General features: G+C 37.8%; 1 long non-coding RNA gene across 1 annotated transcript in view; it reads right to left on the reverse strand.

The window, feature by feature from the left end:
- The window catches only part of LOC135414873 (uncharacterized), a 377,990-nt gene extending 356,255 nt beyond the window's left edge, over positions 1-21,735 (reverse strand). The window contains exon 1 of the long non-coding RNA XR_010430873.1: positions 21,640-21,735. This is a non-coding gene — a long non-coding RNA (uncharacterized LOC135414873). The remainder of the gene's footprint in view (positions 1-21,639) is intronic.
- Positions 21,736-22,467: the final 732 nt, after the last annotated feature.

Below are 22,467 nucleotides of genomic sequence, written 5' to 3' on the forward strand. Positions count from 1 at the left end.
GAATAAGGGATAGGTGTGAGGCTCATAATAGTCCATTATTAGTTAAAAAGTCTTCCCAGAAATTATAGATACTGACTTTATCAATGTGTGTATTTATATGAGTTGCACAAACTACCATTGTTAAATACAGTCTAAAAGTGAGAATTTGGCTTTGTATTTAGGAGAGATCAGTCAGTACACTATTGTAACAAGGCAGATTTAAATTCTTACCATCACAATGTTTTGTTAAAGCCTTTATTTAAAGAAAATTCATTATTCTGATATTCTTTCTCATCTTCCTGTTCTTGCACTTATCTTTGTCACAAGAACAAGACATCTGAATTTCAGTGCCCAACATGGGCTTGCAAGCTATCACAGCATAACTAAGCTGTGCTGTTTTCACCTTTTCAAAATTCAGTAATTTGACTGTCTGAGTCTGTGGTTCTTCCTGGCAGCTGCCGACATTGCAAGAAGAGAGATTAGTCAATCAAAGTCTAGAATAAGTAAAAGGTCAGAGGAGTCAATATATTGCTGCCTTTCACAGGCTGTGTGAGGTTCTAAAAATCCATTCATGTGACTTGGAAGGGAGAAAATATCTGTGTGATTCATTCACACAACATGGAACATAATAGAAACAGGAAATAGTGCCAGCTAACTAGTTACATTTTGCTTTTACCTTGGCAATATTATCCCCCTCTAAGACTCTAACAGGCTACTAAAAAGACAAGTAGTTTTTCCCATAATCATAAAAATGGGTTGGTTTCTAGTCATGAATTTTTTTTTGTTTCCCATTGTTGCTATCAAATTTGACTATTGCCTTTAGAAATACAACTTTGCGCTTGAAGTTGTACAGATGTTAGTATGACAAGGCTTGGGCTAGTATCTACACTTATCAAATTTCACAATGATTGGAAATATTTTAAAGTGCTTGTTAAGGCCATCCATATTTTCCTGTCTAAGACCTTTTTCTTTAACAAAAACAAACAAAGAAATCTTTAATTTTCTCACTCCACCACTAAATGTGATTCAGTGGTATCCCCAGGTGCTCGAGAACTCAGAAGTCATTTCATAGAGAGCTTTTAAGACTTGACTGCCCTCCCCAGCACATTTGACTTCCATCAGCTGAAAGGCCCTGGGTATATGAATACATTGTCACTATTGATGAGGAAAGATAAAAACAGGAGCCTTAAACATGGACATATTTTTGGTGGCAAGGGCAAACTTCTCAACCTTTCTGCTACCTTCTCCAGACCCTACGTTGTTGTAAACTCTGAAGTATTTAAAATCACCCATAAATGGGGCAAAGTCATCAACTTTGCTCCTAGGACAAAGTGGATAAAAAAGTGGGGGGAGTGGCTGATAGACCGGAAGGCTGTGCTGGCATTCAGCAAGACCTGTCCAGGACAGAGAATTGGGTAGAGAGGAACCTAAGTTCAACAAAGGCAAGTGTAGGATCCTGTACCCAGGGAGGAATAAACCCATGCACCAGTACAGGTCAGGGGTGGACCTGCTGAAAAGCACCTCTGCAGGGGCTTTGGACAAGTTAATCTCCAGGTATTCCTTCCAATTCGAGATATTCTGTGATTCTGTGATACTTTTTTTATACCTGTTGGAAGGGGAGATTTGTCTCTATGAAAGAAGTAACCTACCCACAATGGAGGAAGCTAGCAGGCTGTGTAAAGGGCATCAGAGGTACTGCTACCAGAGTCGAAAGACTGGGTAAATCAAAATAAAAGGCAGTAAGTATTACCTACTACACATAGAGATGAAGGAATTACTTCAAGGTTTTATAGAAATTACAAATGATTGCCCTCATTTCTCCATGGTGGAGCCATGGCAGTATTACCTTCTCTGCTCTTAGTCTATTATATTTTTAATTCTGAACTCCTGTTCAGGGTCTCTTCAGATGGCAAAGCATCTGCTACTTGACTACATGATAAATGAAGCACCTCATCTTAAAACAAGCTGAGCTCATTTGATGAGATTTGCTGGGCAAATGCAATGAGTCCTTCATTGTAAAATCTTCTGAAGTTTAATTTTCATTAGTTATCTTTATTCAGCGGCATGAATATGAGATCAACATTTATAAGTTGGTAGCTTTTGAAAAAGTATCCATATGGTTGCTTCTCTTCACACTTGCACACAAAAGTGCACACAAGTGCTTTAGGAGAAAAATCTGTTAATGAGACAGTGCCATCACATTGCTGAGTTTATCCTGGAGTTTGGGGATACCTTGTTGCTGATTTAGAAACTTTCGTAATCTGGATGGTGGATCTGCGGGATATACTGATGAATTATTCAGGGATTTATTGGATCCTGTATTGGCTTTTGCCATAAACAAGTTATTTTAATGTAGGTAAGCATGAGACTTCTACAGAATTTTATATGAATTTACATGGATAATCATTGACACTCATTTATACAAGACTGAAGAAAATTGTCCATAAATTTAAACCTGGAAACAAAGCCTTTAAATAGAGCTAGGATGTCCTTTTTATGCTGCTATATGCTTAGTAGCCACTGTCATAACTGGGACAGTGAAGTAAGTGAATCATTGTATTGTTCTACAATGGCAAATACATATATTTTTATTATTTTTTCCCCCATTTTGAAGCTGCTGTGCAGGCCAATCCTAAAAAAAACCAAAAAAGCTGAGGTAATGCTTTCAGTGTAACAGCCACTGATGACAGAATGGTGTGGTTCCAGTTCTCATGATATTGCTGAGCAAATACTTATTAGAATGATAATCTCTATTTCTAGAATTATAGATAAAAACTGGGTTGGAAAGGACCTCTGGAGATCATTTATTCCAATATTCTGCTCAAAGGATGCCTAAATTTGAGCTTAGGTGAGGTTGCTCAAGAGTCATAAAACTTTTGAAAATGGGCATTCCAGATTGAGGGAATGATCAGATTTTTTCACATATATCATTTGCACCTCAGGTAACTTGCAGAGGAACAGGGTAGGGTGTTCAAAGGTAGACAGGTGCCAAAAGATCCTGAGGAAGAAGGTGCAGATGAGGGCAGGGCAGGCAGGAAAATGAGGAAACTCCCAGGGAACAGAAGCATGAGAAGTAAAATTTTCTCTTTATTGTCTGTTCATCCCTATAACTTGCACTGCTGCTGAATCACTAGATTTTTTAAATGGGCAGACTTCCAGAGATATATATCGAAATACAGTTTTCTAAATTATCAAGGCAGATCTTTTTGTGTTGAACTGTGCCACATGCTTAGACTATATAAAGATGACTGTGGTCAAGAACACCTCTCACTTTAGTTCCTGTCCACATCTCCTTTCCCATTTTCTCTTTCATCATGCATTTACATAGCACAGCGACTCTGAGAGTTACTGAGGCATGTTTGGGTCTCCACTGAAGAAGAAATAAAAAGAGTACATGTATGCATGATTCAAACACAGAGAGTGTTGTGATCTGCCAGCACAGGGAGCAGCTGTCATTGCTGTAACTCACGGAGGGAGAAGGGATGTAGTGACTGCAGCAAAGGCAGGGTATAGTTACATATAAAGCCTGCCTGTCCAGAATATGGAGCTGGGAACCATGGCTGTGAAGGATATAATCATTTCAACTAGAGATGTTACAAGCCTTAATAGAAACATTTACAGACTCCTCTTTAATCAAAAAAATTTTTTGAAGCTGAGAGAGAGTGAGCTGGTACGGTATTTCAGACAGGAGTCAAATGAGATTGCACATGGGAGGATAGAATTATTATCCATTTGTTTAAGCAGACTCTGGGGGCTGACCCTAACTGAACTTCTGAGTGCTTCCATGTCTGATCATCATTTGGCCACTCTGTATAAATAATCATATTTAAATTTACAAAAGGCAGAAAATTCAGTCTGTAACTCCATCCATAACAGCCACCTCCTGCTGAGCCTTTTTATTTCCTCCCGCATGGTACTTTGGATCAAAACGCTTTGGAAAAGATGAGCAATAATATCTGGGCACGATGATAAAGAAAGGGAGGCCTGTTCACAAAATAACAATCAGAACTGTGTTTTTGTTCAAACAAAAGACATATTGGCTACTGTGAAACACAAGAAGGCTCTTAATGTTCTGCAGGGGCTTTTGAAGACTGTATAAACATGAAAAAAACAGGGACTGTTTAGTGGGCTAGAAATAATTCAACATTACAGATGAATCATGTTTCTTTGGCTGTAAAGAGGAGCAGAGGATGTCTTACTAAGGAATAATCCAGTAAAAAGTCTTCTGCAGTGGATTTTACTAAGCTGAAGCAAAAATATTATTTCAAAACAGGTAGAAAATTTTATAACCCACTTTTGCCATAGTATTGTATGCTCGTCTGCCCAGAAAACCCCACAGTAGTGTTTGCTTGCACATTTGGGTAATTTAGAGCTCAGTTTGGCAGTAGTCAATAATTCTACGTTCAAGACGATGACTTTTACCCCAAAAGGTTACCTAGTAAATATTAGATACACTTATGGAATGATCTCAATTTAACATTTTATTTAGTACAACAAACTTTCTTATTTTCTCATTTCTGTTCTTGTAAATGTAGTGATTGTTTCCAGTCCTCCACCTTTACAGTATTTATACAGAGAACTAGTGCATTACCATTTCTGTGGAAAGAAGAAAATAATGTATATGAGTTAATAATTAGTTCTCAGAAATGTACCATAGCTTTTAACACTCGGTTGACCCTCAGGACAATCTCACAAAATTTTATCCTTTTAAAATTAGTTGTTTAGTGTATTCTCCCCCTGGAGTCACTGGATAAAAATGGGCAGTTCCTGGAGACAATTTATCTAAATTAATCTAATCAATTTTAAACTGTATCCTATGATGAAATTATTGTCTATGGTGGTACCTCTGAGAATAGTGGGATTTGATATTTCAGCCTCTCAGACATCAAAATTTAAGTAAGGTAAATGCCTTCTTAGGGCCTAATAGGGTTTTTATTTTCTTTTTCTACATGCTTCTGCATTTTATACCTCAAATTTTCCACTTATAATAATTTAAATTGTAAAAAAACATGGATCCATGATAACATGTTTTTTTTACAGGTATAGTCATAATTATCCAGTGTATCTATGCTCTCCTTTCAAGAGTTATTTAGGTAATACAATAATCTGTAAGTGAACATGAGACCAACGGTGTCAGAACTTGCCACTAAAAATATTTGTATTAATAAAGTGTACGTTTTGGTATGCACTAACTGTTTGACACTTGCCTTGAAGGAGCTAATTCTTTATTTTTCTTTAACTTTGCACATATTTTTCAGTGTTTTTTCAGTCCTCACATTCAGTAGCTAAGGCAGGAGAGATGGAAGAGGTAATTACTGTTTTTCTTGCTGCTGCTATTACATTTTTGAACATCTGTGAACACTTCTGTACCAGTTTTACTGTCTGATGGCAGGGTCAGTGTTAGCTGTTGCCGGCCCATCCATCTTGCTCCCTTGCTCTTGCATAACAATGGGGATTTCATACTATTTTCCCTTTTCCTGACTCTGACTATTCATTATGAAGGTGGAAATAATGGCTCTAATGGCTATCAAGTCCCTCCCCTGCTTCCCCTCCATGTTACTCAATGTGACTCTTTCATTCTTTTGACCATGCAGACACAGAAATGTCCCAACGGCAAGGAGCTGTCTGCTCCTAAGCACACTTGAATCTGATTCTCTTCCTTTTCTTCCATCCTTGCCTTAGAGCTGGAAAACCACAATGAAAAAAGCAGCAACCAAGTCCAGTGAGTTTCCATTGTCCAGGATGTTCTTGACCGAGGCAATTCCCCTCCCCCACCCTCATTATTCATTTCATTTAGATGATTAAATTAAGCAGAAAAGGTTATTTTATTGGAAAAGAGCCTGCATTAGTTGCATAAAAGCTGTCACTGTTCCGTTTTGGCTTAGTCTCCTCTCTGGCTCCCAGCAGCTTGCTGCCGTTCTCCTTTCATTGAATTTTTAGCTTCAGGCACCTCTCTAGTCCCCAAGATCTGTATTTTTTTTTTTCCAAAAGTGAGCATGACATCGCTGAATCTGGAGCCATTCCCCTTGCTGTAGAGCCTTCACAGTTGTTTTGATATTGCCAGCTTGATGAATACTGCTTGCTTTCTGTTGTTTCCCCTCTGGTCTGCCATGGCATTGGAGGTGCCTGTTGCTGGAGGGAGCTTGGAGAGAGCACACCTCACACCAGTACTTTGTCCATGTGAAAGAAGTAATGGTCCTTCTCCAAGGAAATGGATTTTCTTGGCCTCAAGAAGTGAGAGACCATATGAATTGCTTGGCTGACTACCACTCTCTCCCCACATTCTTGCTCTTGGTTTGTGGCTGTCCATGCCTGCTCCATCAGCTGTGTAGAGCACAGACAGACTTTTTGTGTAGACTGTTATTGATTAAATCCTGAGCTCTTTAAAATAAATGCATCAGTGAATGTAAAGACAATAACTGAGAAACTTTTTTTTTTTTTTAAATACAGAACCTTTTTAACCTTCAAAATATCAAAACAAAAGACTTTAGATAGTTACACAGTGCTTTCATTCTCTTAAAGCAGAGCAGAGCTCATAGGGCAAAAGAACCTGATGTTTTCTAGTTTTTCAAAGCTTTTGAAATTACATTTTGGAGAAGTAAAACTGATCTGGCTCTTTTGTTCCACTCAAGTGGCAGTGATATCATTAGAAATTAATAACAAAAAAAATTTTTCACAGGTATTTTAACAAAATAATAAATACTTCCTGTTTTGGATATTGGCTGATATTGTCTATCTCATTGTATTTTTTTCAATTTAAAATCACAGGCTATTTAAGAAATAGGTAGGATGGAAAAAAATGTGCTCTTTTATCCCCAGAATTTTGTTGCAAGAAGCAGACCATAAATGGCATAGTAGAAACAACAAGAACATGGATAAATGTATCATTTAATTGTTCCAGGATACTAGTTTTACTTGCTTTCTTTGTTTGCTAGTTTCATGGTGAAGAAAAGCTGCATTGTCTTGACTAAACTGGAAAACATCCTCCTTCATTAGAGTAGAATGATGAGTTGCTCCTAAGAAGTGCAGCTCTATGGAAGAACATCACTGTGGTTGGTTTTTTCTGTTACTTTGCAGCATACTCTTTGTTTTGTTCAGCATATAATGCCCCTTTTACACGACATGTTGATATGTGACATTCTTTTGACGTATCAGATTTTAAAAACATTAATGTTGACATTCATGGGTTCACTGGTATATTTAATGGATAGTACATATTGCCTTATTATATTAATGAAGGCAAAGACCCACAGCTTTCTCAAGTGGTTGATCTATTGCCTCTGGCCATGCAGTTGTTTGCAGTGCCAACATACAACCTATAGATGGATCAATCAAGCACGTTAATATGCAGTGTTATCACACAGAGCAGCTGCACTTAGCTAGAGAATAATAGGTTTTGACGATGCTGTACATTTGACCCCTTGTCAGAGAGAAATGCCTGCTCGGCTGCTGTATGGCAGTGCCTCTCCAGTGTGATGGGGTGGAGTGTGTTCTGAGGTGTGACATGACCTGTGAGGACAGAGAGGAGGAGCAGCTGAGACACTCTTCTGTTCAAACCCTTCCCTGCTGTCAGAGAGGAGGGCAAGGGCATATGACCGGAGAGCAGAACCTAGTGGACCCACAAACCTCTTTTTCTTTTGGAGGTAGCAGTGAACCAAAACACGGCCTGCAGTTTTTTGAACAACAGCAGATCTGTCCTGAGGAGGAAACTGAGCAAATTGAGTTCACTGATGCCTTGCCACGTGTTTGTGGTTTAATTTTATGTATTTGTAAAGGAAAAATTGAAACATTCTCCAAAACTTTGGACAGTGTAAAAAGCAAGTGATGAAAATGTAATTTTTATCTTGCTCAAAACGTTCAATACTGAGGATTTAAATATTCGTTTCTCAAATAAAATGGTATTGCTATAAAATTCCAAACAGTCTATTCAAAATATTTTAATCTAGTTTTCTGATGGCAAGTTAGGGACAATGAATACAAATTTCAATTAATTCAATTATGTAATTTTGAAAACATTTTTTAATCACCATATTTTGTTTTCTATATTGAGGACTCAGTTAATCAGGCAAACAAAAATTATGGCTTATTGACTCTTATATTTTATTTTTTCTGTTAATTAAATTTATATGACAAGATTACTTGGATAAATTCAACATAGCCAAGATGAAGCATTCTTAGTTCCCTTAATCTGGTCTGGAAATAAAAAGATTTGATGTTTGCTTTTGATATTTTTAAATTTAATTTATCTGAAATTGATAGTCTGAATAAATAAAATTGGCTGCTCAAAGGAGTTTGCTTGCACCTTCCAGTAGCTGAGTTTTGAAATTTTCTCTTTTTTTTTTTTTTTTTCAGTTTTCATAGTTTTCACAGTCTGAATTTGAGCTGTAGTGCAATGTGGGATTTCATTTATTAAGGACATGACAGAGATTAATAAAATGCTGGACAAGCTACAAGTGATAAGAATTTTGAAAGCTTCACTGTAAAATTGAATGAAGTGGAGATAGAAATTGAAGACATGGAGATAACAATTGATGGACAGAGTCTATTCCAACTGAGAATACCAAAGAAGACTGTAGAACACTGTGAAATTGAATTGATCACCTGGAAAATAAGGTTAGAGTAAGAAATATCAGGTGTGAGGGCTGGAGAACCTGAGCTAATCTTTTCTGAGAGGATTATGAGGGCCAGAAATAGGATATTTTTCAGCTCTTTAAATGTATGGCATACATGACCTCTCATAGCTCTCGTGCCATCAATTAGACAACACACAAACATGGTATTTGAAAAGTGTGAGTCTTCGGCCTCCAGTAGAAAACCTAAGCATTAAAATACATGTTGGAAGCTGAAATTAGGAATGAAATACTTTAAAACAATTCAAAATGATGAAATTGCAAATTAAGTGAGGCCTATTAGCTGAACCAGAATTTGGGCAACAGAGTTCTAACAGAGCATTTAATACCCATTTGTCAGGAAAAGTCCATACCTGACTCTAAGAAATTCAGAATGAGAATAATTCCCTATCTTACATTTTTGATGCTGTTTCAAAGTTTAACTTCTTAAGGTTAACTTGCCAAGGCCTTAGGTTCAGGTATTTCTGCCACCTCAACGTACACAGAGCATATAGATAAGAAGATGGACTGTATATAGACTGTGAAAAATGGCTTTGATTCAGCTGCTGAAGGTTTAATTTTCAATAATGTAGATTGTCATTGCCTTTTATCCCAATTCTTAACTACTGTTACCACAGAGCTCATTTAGTTGAATTTATATGATGTGATAAGTTAGTATTACATTTATTATCATAATTATCATGTCTGATTAATCTTGCTTAGTCTGAAAAGTCATGCAAGTTTCTTACTGGAGGGCATACTATTAAGTTTTAATATTCATGTATAAGGAGCTGACCTGAAGATTGAAAATAATTAATCTGGACTAAAGGTACTGGTGGCAAATTAAAGACAGGTATGATGGGATGGTTTCAATATCCAGTGTTGTCTGAAGCTGGATGAAGATGTGTGAAATCAGAGGGCATGGTGATTACTAGAGCTATACCCAACACCACACAATGAGGTTTTAAGCAGTTTATTTTCAAATTTGTCTGAGATGATATAACACTTCTTTTAGGTCTATGCCCAAACTCACCTAGATACCCCTGCAGATGTCATTTGTTCTGGCCATGCACGGGATACCTGGATAAAAACCTGCTCAAATGAGCTCAGAGCAGGATTTGACTGTATTCAGTCATTTGCTAAAATTTGGTAATACAGGCAATGGAATTTCCACTAGGTGATCCAAATGATTTCCTCTGGCCATCCCAACCTAATTTGTGTATGAAAATAATTATTAATTTGTCAACATTATCTGGTGTTGATATTTCTAATTTTTTTTCCATTTGGTGCTTCTTTGCATAAATGAACAGAAAGATAGTATCTTACTCTTCTCTTGGTATGGTTATTTATGAAGTAGGGAATTATTAACTGTGCAGGCTAATTTTAATTTTATTTTCACTGACAGAAGGGGCAAAAAAAAAAAAAAAAAAGAGAGAAAGAGTTGTGGTCTAGGCTCTCCAAAGCACTGGAGCATTCTTCAGTGGAAGTAGCACCACTTGTAATATAAAACATGGATTAAATATTAGATGATTTTTGCATTTCGTTTTAGTAACCTTATCCATCTGGACAACACTGGCTTCTGAACTCTTGGTAAGCATACTCTAAGCCTACATGTAGACTTTCCTGGCTAAAATTTACTCAGAAAAATCCAAACAGCCACCAATTTGACCAGAAAGAAGGAACTAGGACAGAATTGCTCTGTAGCTATGTCTGTTTGGCCTCCTTATAAGTGCATTGCTTACAAACAAGCCTACCTAGACTAGCAGAGGAGAGAAAAAAGAAGATAACTAGCAAAAAGAAGTAAAGCAAAACCAAGAGGTTTTGGCATGTTTTCTTCATTACCATGCTTGTATGAAGAATGAGTTACCTGAGTATTGCTACATGTTGTCATCTAACTTTACACTGGTTCTACTCTGTATATTTTGAATGTATTTCATTCCTTTTTGTGGGTTTCTCTAGGCAAACAGAAAGAAACTGCTTACCATGTCATTGGTATTTATTTTATTTTTATGTTGGGAATTGTTTGACAGTAGCTATTACTCTGTTTAGGTTTGATTAATTTCTTTTACTCTTTGCTTGTGAAAATTACACAAATGGTTGACTTACAAAATTTGCTCAAATTGCAAAATGCACCAGTACCAAAACAGGAAAACATCTGGAACTCTTATGCCCCAGAGAATGGTTTCTATGTTTTTTCTGCCCTTCTGAAGTATCTACTTATACAGGTTTGCTAAATTCCTTTAGTGATGGTTTTATCTGTATTTGTTTTCTGTGGCTATTAAAGATTGAAAATATCTCCAGGTGATGATCTTACGGGCTAAGACTTTCAGATTGAATGTACTAGTACATTTCAAGATCCTCGCTCAGATAACTTACTCTTTTGCTACCTCTTTTCTGAGGTTATAGCTGTAGATGTCATACATCTAATATCACAGACAAAACATAAGGTGCTAACTGGGGACAAAATTCTCACTAAAGAGCTCTAAAACCTTGCTGCTTGTGCCCAGTGGAGAACTGTCTCCAAGGACATTATACATCCTTCCCATCTGCTCAGTACAGGAGTATTTAAGATGGTTACTCTGTAAGACTTTCTGTAAAGGGAAGATACTGTGTAAACAGGGGTAAAATCTTTGTTCACAGAGATAGGACAGTAGAGAACAGCTCAAGAACTGCTTGTTAGCCTGGCTTCTTGAACGCATCTTGAACTTGGAGATTTCACTGACATTTACAAAAGCTAGTAATGAAAGCTCATCCAAGATATATACGTGCAGTATTTTATGAATATTTTACACAGCAACAGGGTTGAACTAAATCTCACAAAATTAAACTGGGGTTAGAGATCTGTCATTTTAAAAAATACAGTTATTTTAACCTTAGTTCCCAAAATTTGCATGTCTGCTTTTGGATGGGATCTGAAGCAGAAATGCAGAGCATTAAATGACACCTTTTTTCTTAAAATCATGAAATACTGGCAAAATTCTTCAAGGCCAATTTCTAGACAGTGGAAATATGAATACCAGTTCGGACAGCTATCCCCCTGTCTCTCATCTGAACTCCTAAACCCTTGGCGATTAAGCTATTACTAGCTTAAACCAGCCATAGTAAGTCAGTCCTGAAGGCTGACAGAAGTTGAAGTCACCATTTCAAGGCAAGAAGGGACACTACAAAACGAAAATGAATATATCAAACTCACTGTACATCACATATATTCTTAGTATTCATTATTATACCTTTCCCTCAAAGGCCAAAGAGAAAGAGCTAATAAAAGTAGCAAAAGTTGCAGAACAAAATTATAATGCACCAAATTAGTTCATAACAGTCCATTTACCTTCAGATTTTATTGCAAGATGGCAGTAATTTAGCAGAATGCTTTTAACTGAATGCTGGAATTCTGTGCTATGAACTGTGAAACATTTATTTTAAATATTTATTGCTCCTCTGAAAAAAAAAGTTGGTAAATGTGTTTTAGAAATTGTCAGTTTAAATAATCAACTTTACTTCTTTACTGAGGAATGCACTTTTGTAAAAGTGAAAAAATCTGTGTGGCTGCCATGATGCTGAATGTAGTGTTTGTGAGGGGTGGAAGCCTGTAGTCGCGCTCGTGCACTGTCAGGTCCTAAACTCTTAATTCAGTTTGATTTGGCACTGTGAGGGATTTGCCACTGCATTTTCTGAATGAGAAAGCAGACACTATTATTGGGTCACATCCTACTCCTTCTTATATTTGTGTCAGCACTTTGTTCAACTGAGAGGAAAACAGTATTAGATCCAAGATACGCCTTGCATTGTGCCAGGGGTTATGCCAAATTCTTCATTCAAACTCAGCTTTTAATGGAAGAGCCTTTGGCAGTAACGTTAACTTTCCAGAAAATTCAGATCTCTAGCAGTGACCCTAGTAAGACTCCAGGCACTGGGGTCTCTCCTCTGGCACTGAGGATGGCACTGTGTCTCTGAGGGATGTCATGAGCTGTGAGGAGACCGCGAGTACGGGAGGAGACAAACTCTGAGGTTGCCACTGTTGTGCAAGTGTGCTAGTTTTGGCTGGGGTAGAGCTAATTTTCTTCGCAGTGGCTAGTATGAGGCTGTGCTTTGGATTTGTGCTGAAAATAGCATTGATAATATAGTGATGTTTTTGCTATTGCTGAGCAGTGATAACACAGAGTCAAGGCCTTTCCTGTCACACTGGCAAGGCAGTTGGAGGTGCTTGGGAAGTTGGGAGAAGACTCAGCTAGGACAGCTGACCCCAGCTGACCCAAGGGATACTCACAGGATCACAGAATATGCTGAATTGGAAGGGACCCACAAGTATCCTGCACAGGACTATCCCCAGGAGTACCATACCATATGACATTATGGTGGGGGAAGAAGTAAGAAAGGGAGGGGATGTTTAGAGTGATGGCATTTGTCTTTCCAAGTCACCATTACATGTAATGGGGCCTTCATCTACTGAAGATGGCTGAACATCTGCCTGCTCATGAGAAGTAATGAAAGAATTCATATTTTGCTTTGTTTCTGTGCTTTTGCTTTACCTATAAAACTGTCTTAACCCATGACTTTTGTAACTTCTACTCTTACAATTTTCTTCCCTATCCTGCTGGTGGGGGGAGTGAGTGAGCAGCTGTGTGGCACCTGGAGGCTGGTTGGGATTAAACTAGAACAGTAGGAAACCCTGTCTGTCCCAGTTAATCTTTGCTCATACTCTGGGTCTGTGGACTGGGAAAGAGTGTGGTTAGACATCGGTATGCTCTGACAAACCCCACTAATGTAATAGCCTTCTGGCAAGACAGTGCAGGCTGCCACCTCTGAGACTATGCCTCAGGTAAACTTCTGTGGTTGCTTCTCAGCTGAAAAGCCGAGAGAAAACCACATTTAGAACTCACTACCAGTAGTAACGGCCTGAGCTATTAGGGCCCTTCTTGTGCCGATTATCCTATATGTAGTTTCTTGTCTCCTACTGAAACCAAAAGTTGTTCTTCTGTTTGGGATGTAATACATTTGTAAGGCAAATAAATAATAAACATTAGCTATGAATGAGGTTTTCACAGTTATTTAGTGCATTTTTGACAGCGTTTTATTTGTGATATCCCTCTTTTAGTCTATATGGGCTAGGAGCTACAACAACTTGTAGTTAAAGAGCATAAACCAAATGACCTATAGTTAAAAAACATTTTCTAAGCCATTCCTGATGAAAAGAATAACAATAAAAATCTCAGTGAGTGAATTATAAAGTCTCTTGTGTGTGTAATGGGTTCTTGGTTTGATAAGCAGCAAATGAATCTAATTAAACATAAAGGAAATACATGTTATACCCCTGGAACTCTGTTGGTCAATAGGTGAGAAATTTGTGAAGCCAATAAGGACAGTAGCTAAGGAAAAAGACAGAAACAAAACTATTAATAAAATAAATGGAGTTTATAAAATCCAGTAGCTCTGCATAACCCATCCTAAAGGTTTACTGAGTTCATGTGCTTTCACCTTCCTTCCTTCCTTCCTCCCTTCCTCCCTCCCTCCCTCCTTCCTTCCTTCCTTTCCTTCCTTCCTTCCTTCCTTCCTTCCTTCCTTCCTTCCTTCCATCCCAAATGTTGCAAGTTATTTAAAAAATTGTCATCAATAATGAATAAGTAATTTTCATGGTGGAGGACTTCAAATCTGTTTTTAGGCCTAAAACTTAAATATAAGAAATTCAGATAAAATCACAAGGGCCAAGGTTCATTTCACAGAATCACAGAAACATAGAACAACAGAATTGTTGGGATTGGAAGGGACCTCTGGAGATCCTCTAGTCCAATCAAGACAAGGCTGTGTCACCCAGAACAGATGTAAGTCCAGGTGAGTTTTGAATGTCTCCAGAGAGGGAGACTCTATGACCTCCCAGGCAGCCTGTTCTAGTGCTCTGCTACCCTCAGTATACAGAGGTTCTTCTTCGTGTTGAGATGGAACTTGTGATTAAATTTATGGCCATTACTCATTACTTCTTTGCCACAGAATAAAGTTCTTAGGGTATACAGGAAGAGCTTATAGACATACTCTTACTTTAGGCACTAACACAGTCGACACAGACTCCAGAACATCTAACATTAGCTAAACTGAGTGGAGAAAGAAGGTTATTTGCAGAGAGTTATCTAGACCTTAGTTACAGGATTACAGGATATATCTAGCTCTTTCCATAGACTCTATGAGAAGCCTGAAGTCCTAATGGGCATGCTTTGCTTAAGCATTTGATATAAGGTAAGCCAAGGACTCTGGTCTAACCTCATTATGGTCTGTGTGCATGCCTCTATTATCTCAGTAGTCATATCCTGATACTCCTTAAAATAGTATTTCTTCATAGAATACAATGCATTTAGAGCCATTCTCTGCTTACAGAGAAGTGACTTGATTATAAAATAAATTCAAAATTAAGAGAATAGACAAGATATGATGGGGACAAAGTGATTGCATGGAAGATGAGATTGATACCATAATGCTCTATTTTACATCATTCCCCCATTAGTAGCAAGTAAAATCTATAGGGTATCTGTGCAAGGTTTGAAAATAAATGTTTATGCCACTAAAGCTTCATCTTCTTGAAAATTTTTCCATTTCTTTTATCATGAAGATGCTTTTCTGAATGAAGTGACAAATCCAGCTGCTCAGGTCTCCTGAGGTTACCAATACCAAGTCCTTCACAGCAAGATACAATAAAATTTTAGTGGGTCATTACATACTATTGTGCCTGTGGAAGAACCTTTCTCCTAGCTGAGTGACATATTGTTTTATATTTTCATGCAGTTCTAAGCTGTGTGGGGTTTTTTTGCTTATGTTAAGGAAGAGTATCCTAGAAAATTCAAACAGTTAATGTAATTTCCTATCAGAGGAGGGCTTCAAGTTGAAAAAACGTGAGAACATGTGAGGAGTTTTAACTTCCTATCTTATTCTGAAGAATAGGAGAATGTCAGATGTGAAGTAGAATGCATCTCTCCTGTAAATCTAGCAGACTTTCTCAAAAAATTAAGAGACAAGCCTTTCCACAAGGAAATTTTAAACCGGAGTGATCCATGGACAAAGTCAGCAACTGTCACGGTTGATTTCAACAACAGGTTGTCTGGTCACTTCAGTATGTCTAATGTCCACAACAATCTTATACATCAAAAGTAGTTTCCATTTTTAATTTATAATTTGCTTATTTTTATTTGCAATGCAAATACACACTTTCCAATTTTTGTCTATGTATTTACAGATTACTTTTGCTTTTAATCTAAACACCTCATAAAAATTTTTCCCTTTTCCTTATGTCTAAATGAGGTAGAATGCACATGTACAGGTGGTATTAAAAAGAGATGTGTGTTTGTCAATTTTGTCCATTTTAGGCACATAGTTTTGTTTGGGATAAATCATTATGTCATTATAGACTTTACTGTTGATGAAGCTATTTACTTTACCTGGGGTTGTTGCTTTGTGCTTTTGGGTTTTTTCGGGGGTTTTTCATTTGTTTGGCTGATTGGTTTGTTTTTACTTTTCTTCCAATGAGCTGTTGGCTAAAGCTGAAGTATCCATTGTAATTTCACTTGGTGTATATATATATACATAAGTAAACAAGAAAAATGTCACCAGCCACTCAGAATTGCAAAGTCAGAACACTCAATCTGAAATTTATGGTAATATAGAAAACATTTCTTTACAGTCCTGGATTGTGATATTAATCGTCAATACTTTTTATTTTCTTCTTCTGAAAAGCAGAAGGTTCTGCCTTCAACTACACCACAAATGAAGAAAAAATGCATGTTAAAAGCTGGGCACAAAAGTGGAGAATTTACTGAGCATAATCAAGTAATTATTTTGGTGAAAAAAAAAAAAGCTACAAATAATCAAAAGACCATCCACTGAGAAATTAGTATATTGTGTCTCTTGCAGGGATTATTAGTATCTCCCCTGGCTAAAATCTTATTGAGATTCATATAGATCACAGGAGAAAAAAAATCTTATACATTCACAAGTTTTGGCAAGTGAGTGAGACAATTGGGATCAATAATCCCTACAGCACTGAAATGGATGGTGAAGAGCTTCTCCTGGTTACTTTTGTATAATTAGAAAAGGATCAGAATAACCTGTGCCTTTTGGTGGCTTCTGTGAAAACAGACAATAAAAATGGTTCTTGTACAGTTGTCATGTTTGGCTTTGATCTGAAGACTAAGATAACTTCTTCCATGGAGCCCCTGGAGTACTATAGGTATCTTTACCATTGAATTTTTTTGAAAGTAAATCTGAAAAGTGACAGAACTGTCTTACAGAGAATTTGTGTATTAACTCTTATAAAGTGAAATTCCTGTAAGGTGTAAAGTGCTGTAAGGTGATGAAAAACTCTTAAGACATTTAGCCTGGTTCTGCAGCTTTAAAAGACATTAAAAGATTCTAAAGCTGGATAAACCTTGTGATGGACTTTATACAGCACCAATAAATTAAGTGTTATATGGATTAAAATTTAGTCCATTTTTTTCCGTAAGGACCTTTGTAGAAACTATCAGGTGGAGAAAAGTTCAGTGTGCTTCCATCACCAAAACCAGGTATCAACTTGGGTAGCTGGTACTGTGGGAAAAAAATCACAGGATGGATATACAATAAAGAGAAAACATACAAAATTTTTCTCCTCAAATAGGCCTATGAATAGTCTTTTGTGTCACTTGAAATAAAATCATAAAAGAACAGCAACAACAAAAGCTCTAAAGAAATCTGGATGCCAAAAATAAAAAAAAAAAAACCTGATAATGTGAAACTGGATGGACTCTGTGTGTATGTAAATAGGTAAACTCGAATTAGACTGAGACATTTCTCACTAACCTTAAACTTTAGCCAGATTTTCTTAGAGTAGTTTTCCTGATAGTGAATTTCCATATCACTAGAGCCTACCTTAGTTTCAACGCATAGAAAAGGCTTCCTTGTTCATAGTGGATCATATTTCTGGCAATAAGTTGCAGCATACTTGTTACAAATAATAGAAATAATTTTCTCATGGAAAACATTACCCTAAGGAGTACAGATTACTGCAGTTAGATTTATCTGTAAAATCTGTCCTCCCTGCGAACTAAGAACTTGACTTCCTGCAAAAATCTGAAATTTACCATTTTGTAAGGAAAGAACTTGATCAAGAAGACCATAGACAATATATTAAAATGATAAAAAAAAGCTTTCCAAACAGCAGGGTTGTTATATTCTGAGTCTGTTACAAGTTATTTCAGCCTCTAGGAAATGAGATCCAGTTTTAGCAGGGCTACTGCAGCACACAAAAAGGAAAGTCCCGAGGAAACCAGGGCTGTAGGCTGTCACACAGAATGACAGTTGTGGAGCAGAGTCAGCTCCTTCAAACAGGCAGCATGAGTAGGGAAGAAGCTGCAGTACAAACAAACATGACTGCTAGATCCTTTTGCTTCTGAGGGGAAAAAAATAAAATAAACTATGTAAGAAAGCTCTCATTTCAAGCCTAACAAATCAGTAACTGAATATTGCAATTGAACATTTCGTTGTCAAGAATCTACTATGATCCTTTGTGGTGGTTTAAAAGTAAATCAGTGGGAGAAATTAACCCAACTCAAGACAGATTACAAGTCAGAGTTACAATTTACTAAAAAGATTACAATAAATGCAACGATACAGAGAAAATTGGTTTTAACCCCCCAAAACAGGTGTATAACCCAGCACCCTGGGACAAGAACAGAATGGTGTTCATTAGCCCCTGTGCTGAGAACCACCTGCCCCCCCGGGTGTAAAGTAAAAGGAAAGGAAACCTGTTGGTCTGGGTGATGGTTGCAGTTCTGTCAAAGTAATGGTCATAGTCTTGTTGAGAGTGGCAGTCACAGTCCTGTAACTGCTACGGCCTTAGAAGAGATTTTAAGAAATTAAAAATAAGGAAGCAGCTCTGGCTAGCAACAGTTACTTCCTTTTAGCTGCAGTCATAGATTTGCTTCTACTTGGCATTCAAACTCTGCTCACCACTTTGCTGTGCTGCAGTAGTTCTTTGCCCACTAGCTGAAGAAATCTATGCAATGAGAGGGATTCAGAGTGATTTGATTTTCCCCAAAGAGTTCATGAATCCTTTAAAAGTGTATGAATCTTCTTCCATCTTTCTTATAGGAACAAAGTTGGATAGAAATGATCCTACAATACCTACTCCAATGGCTGAAGTGCTCCAAAGAGCATAGTACTGAAGTATCTTCACAGTAATCTTCAATTTTGCTCTGTTTCATTGCTGAAGGAGTCTGATCCACTGTCTTTTGAGATCATCTAACTCCAGGTCATAAATTTAGACTAACTTCATGGAAATGAATTGATTCCACTAGAGATTTTCAGCAGAAAAAGGAAGAGCAATATGTGCCATTGTATATTTGCTGAATCAGGCTACCAGATATATTTGTGAATTGTAAATACAAAACTGTCATTTATGAGCATCCACATAACAAAACAACAAATTACATATTTTTTCTCTCAGCCACAGCTGGTGGGGTTTTTTTGGTTGTTGTTGGGTTTTTTCCAACATGTTCTTTGTCTGCAAGACACTAAGTAAATACTGAATCCAACAGCCTTGAGTTCAGCATTTGTGGTGTTATGCCCTTCTGTTCCCCCTCTTATTCTCTAGCTATTCAGTTATTGGTGGCAATGCTACTGAGCAAGGAGGAAACATGTAATGCACCTTACATAAATATCATACTTGGTGGAGGAGTGGAAAATTAAACATGATTGAGATTAGGATGTTTTTCATTCATAGGTAGAAACAAGTAGGAAACCACTTGTACTCCAACACACTCTTATTTTATTAGCTTTTGCCCTGTGTGATATACTTTAAATGAAAACTATTTCTTAACATGATATTATAACATTCCAAGCTGTGTCTATAGCTCATACAAAGCAGTTATTGAAAAACACTGCCTGAATATTGATTATTACCATCATTTTTGAAGCTATGTCGTTGTGCAGTCATGAAATTAAATGTTTCAAGTATACGCATGTAAAAGTGCTGTGACTATCAACAAGAAAGAGAGTTTTTGTAATTTAAAAAAGCCCTTTACTGCAGGGAAGTCTCTTGAAGTTTTTTGACAGAAAGCAACAGAAGTTACAAAATATTTCAGCTTACAAGTATGAGGCCCGTATGACAAGGCGTATATATGTATTTACATATACATACACAATGTATATATGTATAAAGATATGCTTATATAATACATAAAATAGGCATATATCCATATATTCATATATAGATATACATTGTATATCCATATATCCATATATAAGATTCTCACAAAAAATATTTCTATTTCCAACAATGACAAAAAGACTTGTAGAAAAGCAGCATCCACCAAGCCCTAGCAGTAACAGATGCACCACCTGTTTATTGAGGTTTTCTTCCTCACTTGAATCTTATTTTGTACGCAGGCTCAGGCTGTACTTCCTTTCTGTCATGTGTTTTCCTGCCGAGTAATTAACATGGTCTAACAAGACATGAGTCAGATTCATAGTCTAAAGGGCAGATTTATCCTTATCCATTCCACAGTTTATCTGGAAGTTTCCATTTATGTCTTTCTGTTTATGTTCACTCAAAACTAGGCAGTATTCAGAAAGAAAGGAGAGATGCTTTTGCCATCTCTTCATGGGCAGGATGAGAAGAGGATTCAGCAAGGGCAGAAACCAGAACTTCCAACAGGCACAAGGGCAGCAGCAGGAGATGCAGCTGGGGTGTGAGCAGACTGGAGTGGGGCTGCTGAATGATGGTACTTGGCTATGTGGGATGGAACAGCGCAAGGAGCAGACTTTAACCTCAGGGGAGTGTGAGGAGGAAGGTTATCCTTCCAAATAAAGCTGGAGAATTAAATTGCACCTTAAAATGTACTTGGCGTACTCATATACAGGGAAGTAGGGGAATGCAGACAGAGCCCTTGCCAGTGCTCACTACTGTATTCCAGCATCTGCCTTGTGTGATATATATATATATGATATGTCATGCTATCACAGAATCACAGATTATGCTGAGTTGGAAGAAACCCACAGGGATCATCGAGTACAACTCTTGGTCCTTGTTAGACACCAGGTCAGTAATTATTTGGTTAGAACCACCTCGTGGGGTTTGTGTGTCTTTGTGTGTGTGTAGGGGGAAGGGATGGGTCAAACATCATGGAGGTGAGGTGACATTATGTCCCTTATGGCAGCCCCTGGAACCCACACAGGGAAGCCTCCGAATAGCTGTCAGTCACAAACAACCCAGGAAAACTTCAACATACCACATGACCTAACCCAGCTCAGATTGGCAGGGACAGTGAGGACAGTGCCCCTCACCCTGGTCCGGAACCCCAGAGTGGCTGGTGGGTCAGAGGCCCCATCTGAGGGATTGGCCATAGGGACCAGAGCTGATAGAACCAAAGGCGTATGTTTGCCACGTGTCATGGCCCTGCCATCTGGACGTGTGAGAGCTGGTCTTCCACGACATTTGAGTGGTAGCTGTATGATCTGTCTCTCCTTCTTTCTCGTTCTCTCTTCTTGCTCTCTCTGCTTCTCTTTCTTTGCTCCTTTCTTAAAGCTTTGAGTGGCTTGGATCTGGAGGGATTGGATTTTGAGTTAAGTGTTGTGGATAGATTGGATTTTGACTTAAGTGTTGTGGATTAATATGTGCTGAGTTGATATTGTAGTGGAACATTTTCTCTAGCTTGTGTAGTGCCCTTTTTGAATTTTGCCAAGTTCCCTTATTTTCTCCCCTAAATTATCAATAAAAATACTTCTTGAGAACAGGTCCATGGCTTATTCTCTTAATGCTATCTTGAGGTATTAAAAAATCCTATATATATATATTAGAGTAAAACTCCTACCTAAGTCTGTGAGCCTGCAGTTCTGGGGCTGGAGTCTTACAGCCCTGCACAGGACCATTCCCAAGACTCACACCATGTGCCCGAGTGTATCATCCAAACACTTCTTGAACTCTGTCAGACTTTGTGCTGTCACCACTTCCCCGAGGAGCCTGTTCCAGTGTCCAACCACCCTCTGGGTGAAGAACCTTTTTCTAATATCCAAACTAAACCTCCCCTGACAAAACTTCAGGCCATTCCCTCGGGTCCTGTCACTGGTCACCAGAGATCAGTGCCTGCCCCTCCTCTTCCCCTCCCAAGGAAGTTGTAACTGCAGCGAGGTCTCCCCTGAAGTCTCCTCTTCTCCAAGCTGAACAGACCAAGTGATCTCAGCCATTCCCTGGGTAAAGATGAGCTGAACAAAGCAGACACAATGCTTGCCTGCTGATGAAGTACTCCTTTGTAGGTGTGTGCTATTTTTCTTCGAAGCTCTCTTAGCTTTTTCACACTGCTTTTATCCTTTCAGATGCTTTAACTTAAGTAACTGAAACTCAGATTTGGCGTTTTTCATGAAAATGCATCTTCATGTTTCAAAAAATTTACTTTAGCAAGACAAAATAAATTTTAGTGAGTTTCCTAGGATTCATTTCTTTACATAGGCTGGAAATTTTTTTTTCAACAAAAGCAGTTTCATTTTGCCATTTTTCTGGAAGGTTGGGTTGAATCAGCATAAAGTGAATATTAAACATTAACCAAGCAAAGATCTAAATGCCCACATTTAAAACACAAAAATTTATAATCTGATAATTAAAATTTGCAGGGAGTGTGTGTCTGTGGGTTTGGCCCTGTTGCAATTAGGTTTTCACTCCTTTCCAGCCTTAGTTTCACAAATATATTATCTTTTTAGACATCTTAGCCTAAAAAAATAACTCAACGTGGTTATAAGTGCAGTGTCTCCCCAAGGCAATTTTTCAGACAAAAATGGACAGAGGAAGCTTCTAAAAATGTGATCTCGTCTCAGGCCATCCAGTCAACCACGGCAGAGTACTACTGAAAATATTTATTGGTAAGATACT

The sequence above is a fragment of the Pseudopipra pipra genome, chromosome 5 (genome assembly GCF_036250125.1).
Source record: "Pseudopipra pipra isolate bDixPip1 chromosome 5, bDixPip1.hap1, whole genome shotgun sequence".
NCBI classification, from domain to species: domain Eukaryota; kingdom Metazoa; phylum Chordata; class Aves; order Passeriformes; family Pipridae; genus Pseudopipra; species Pseudopipra pipra.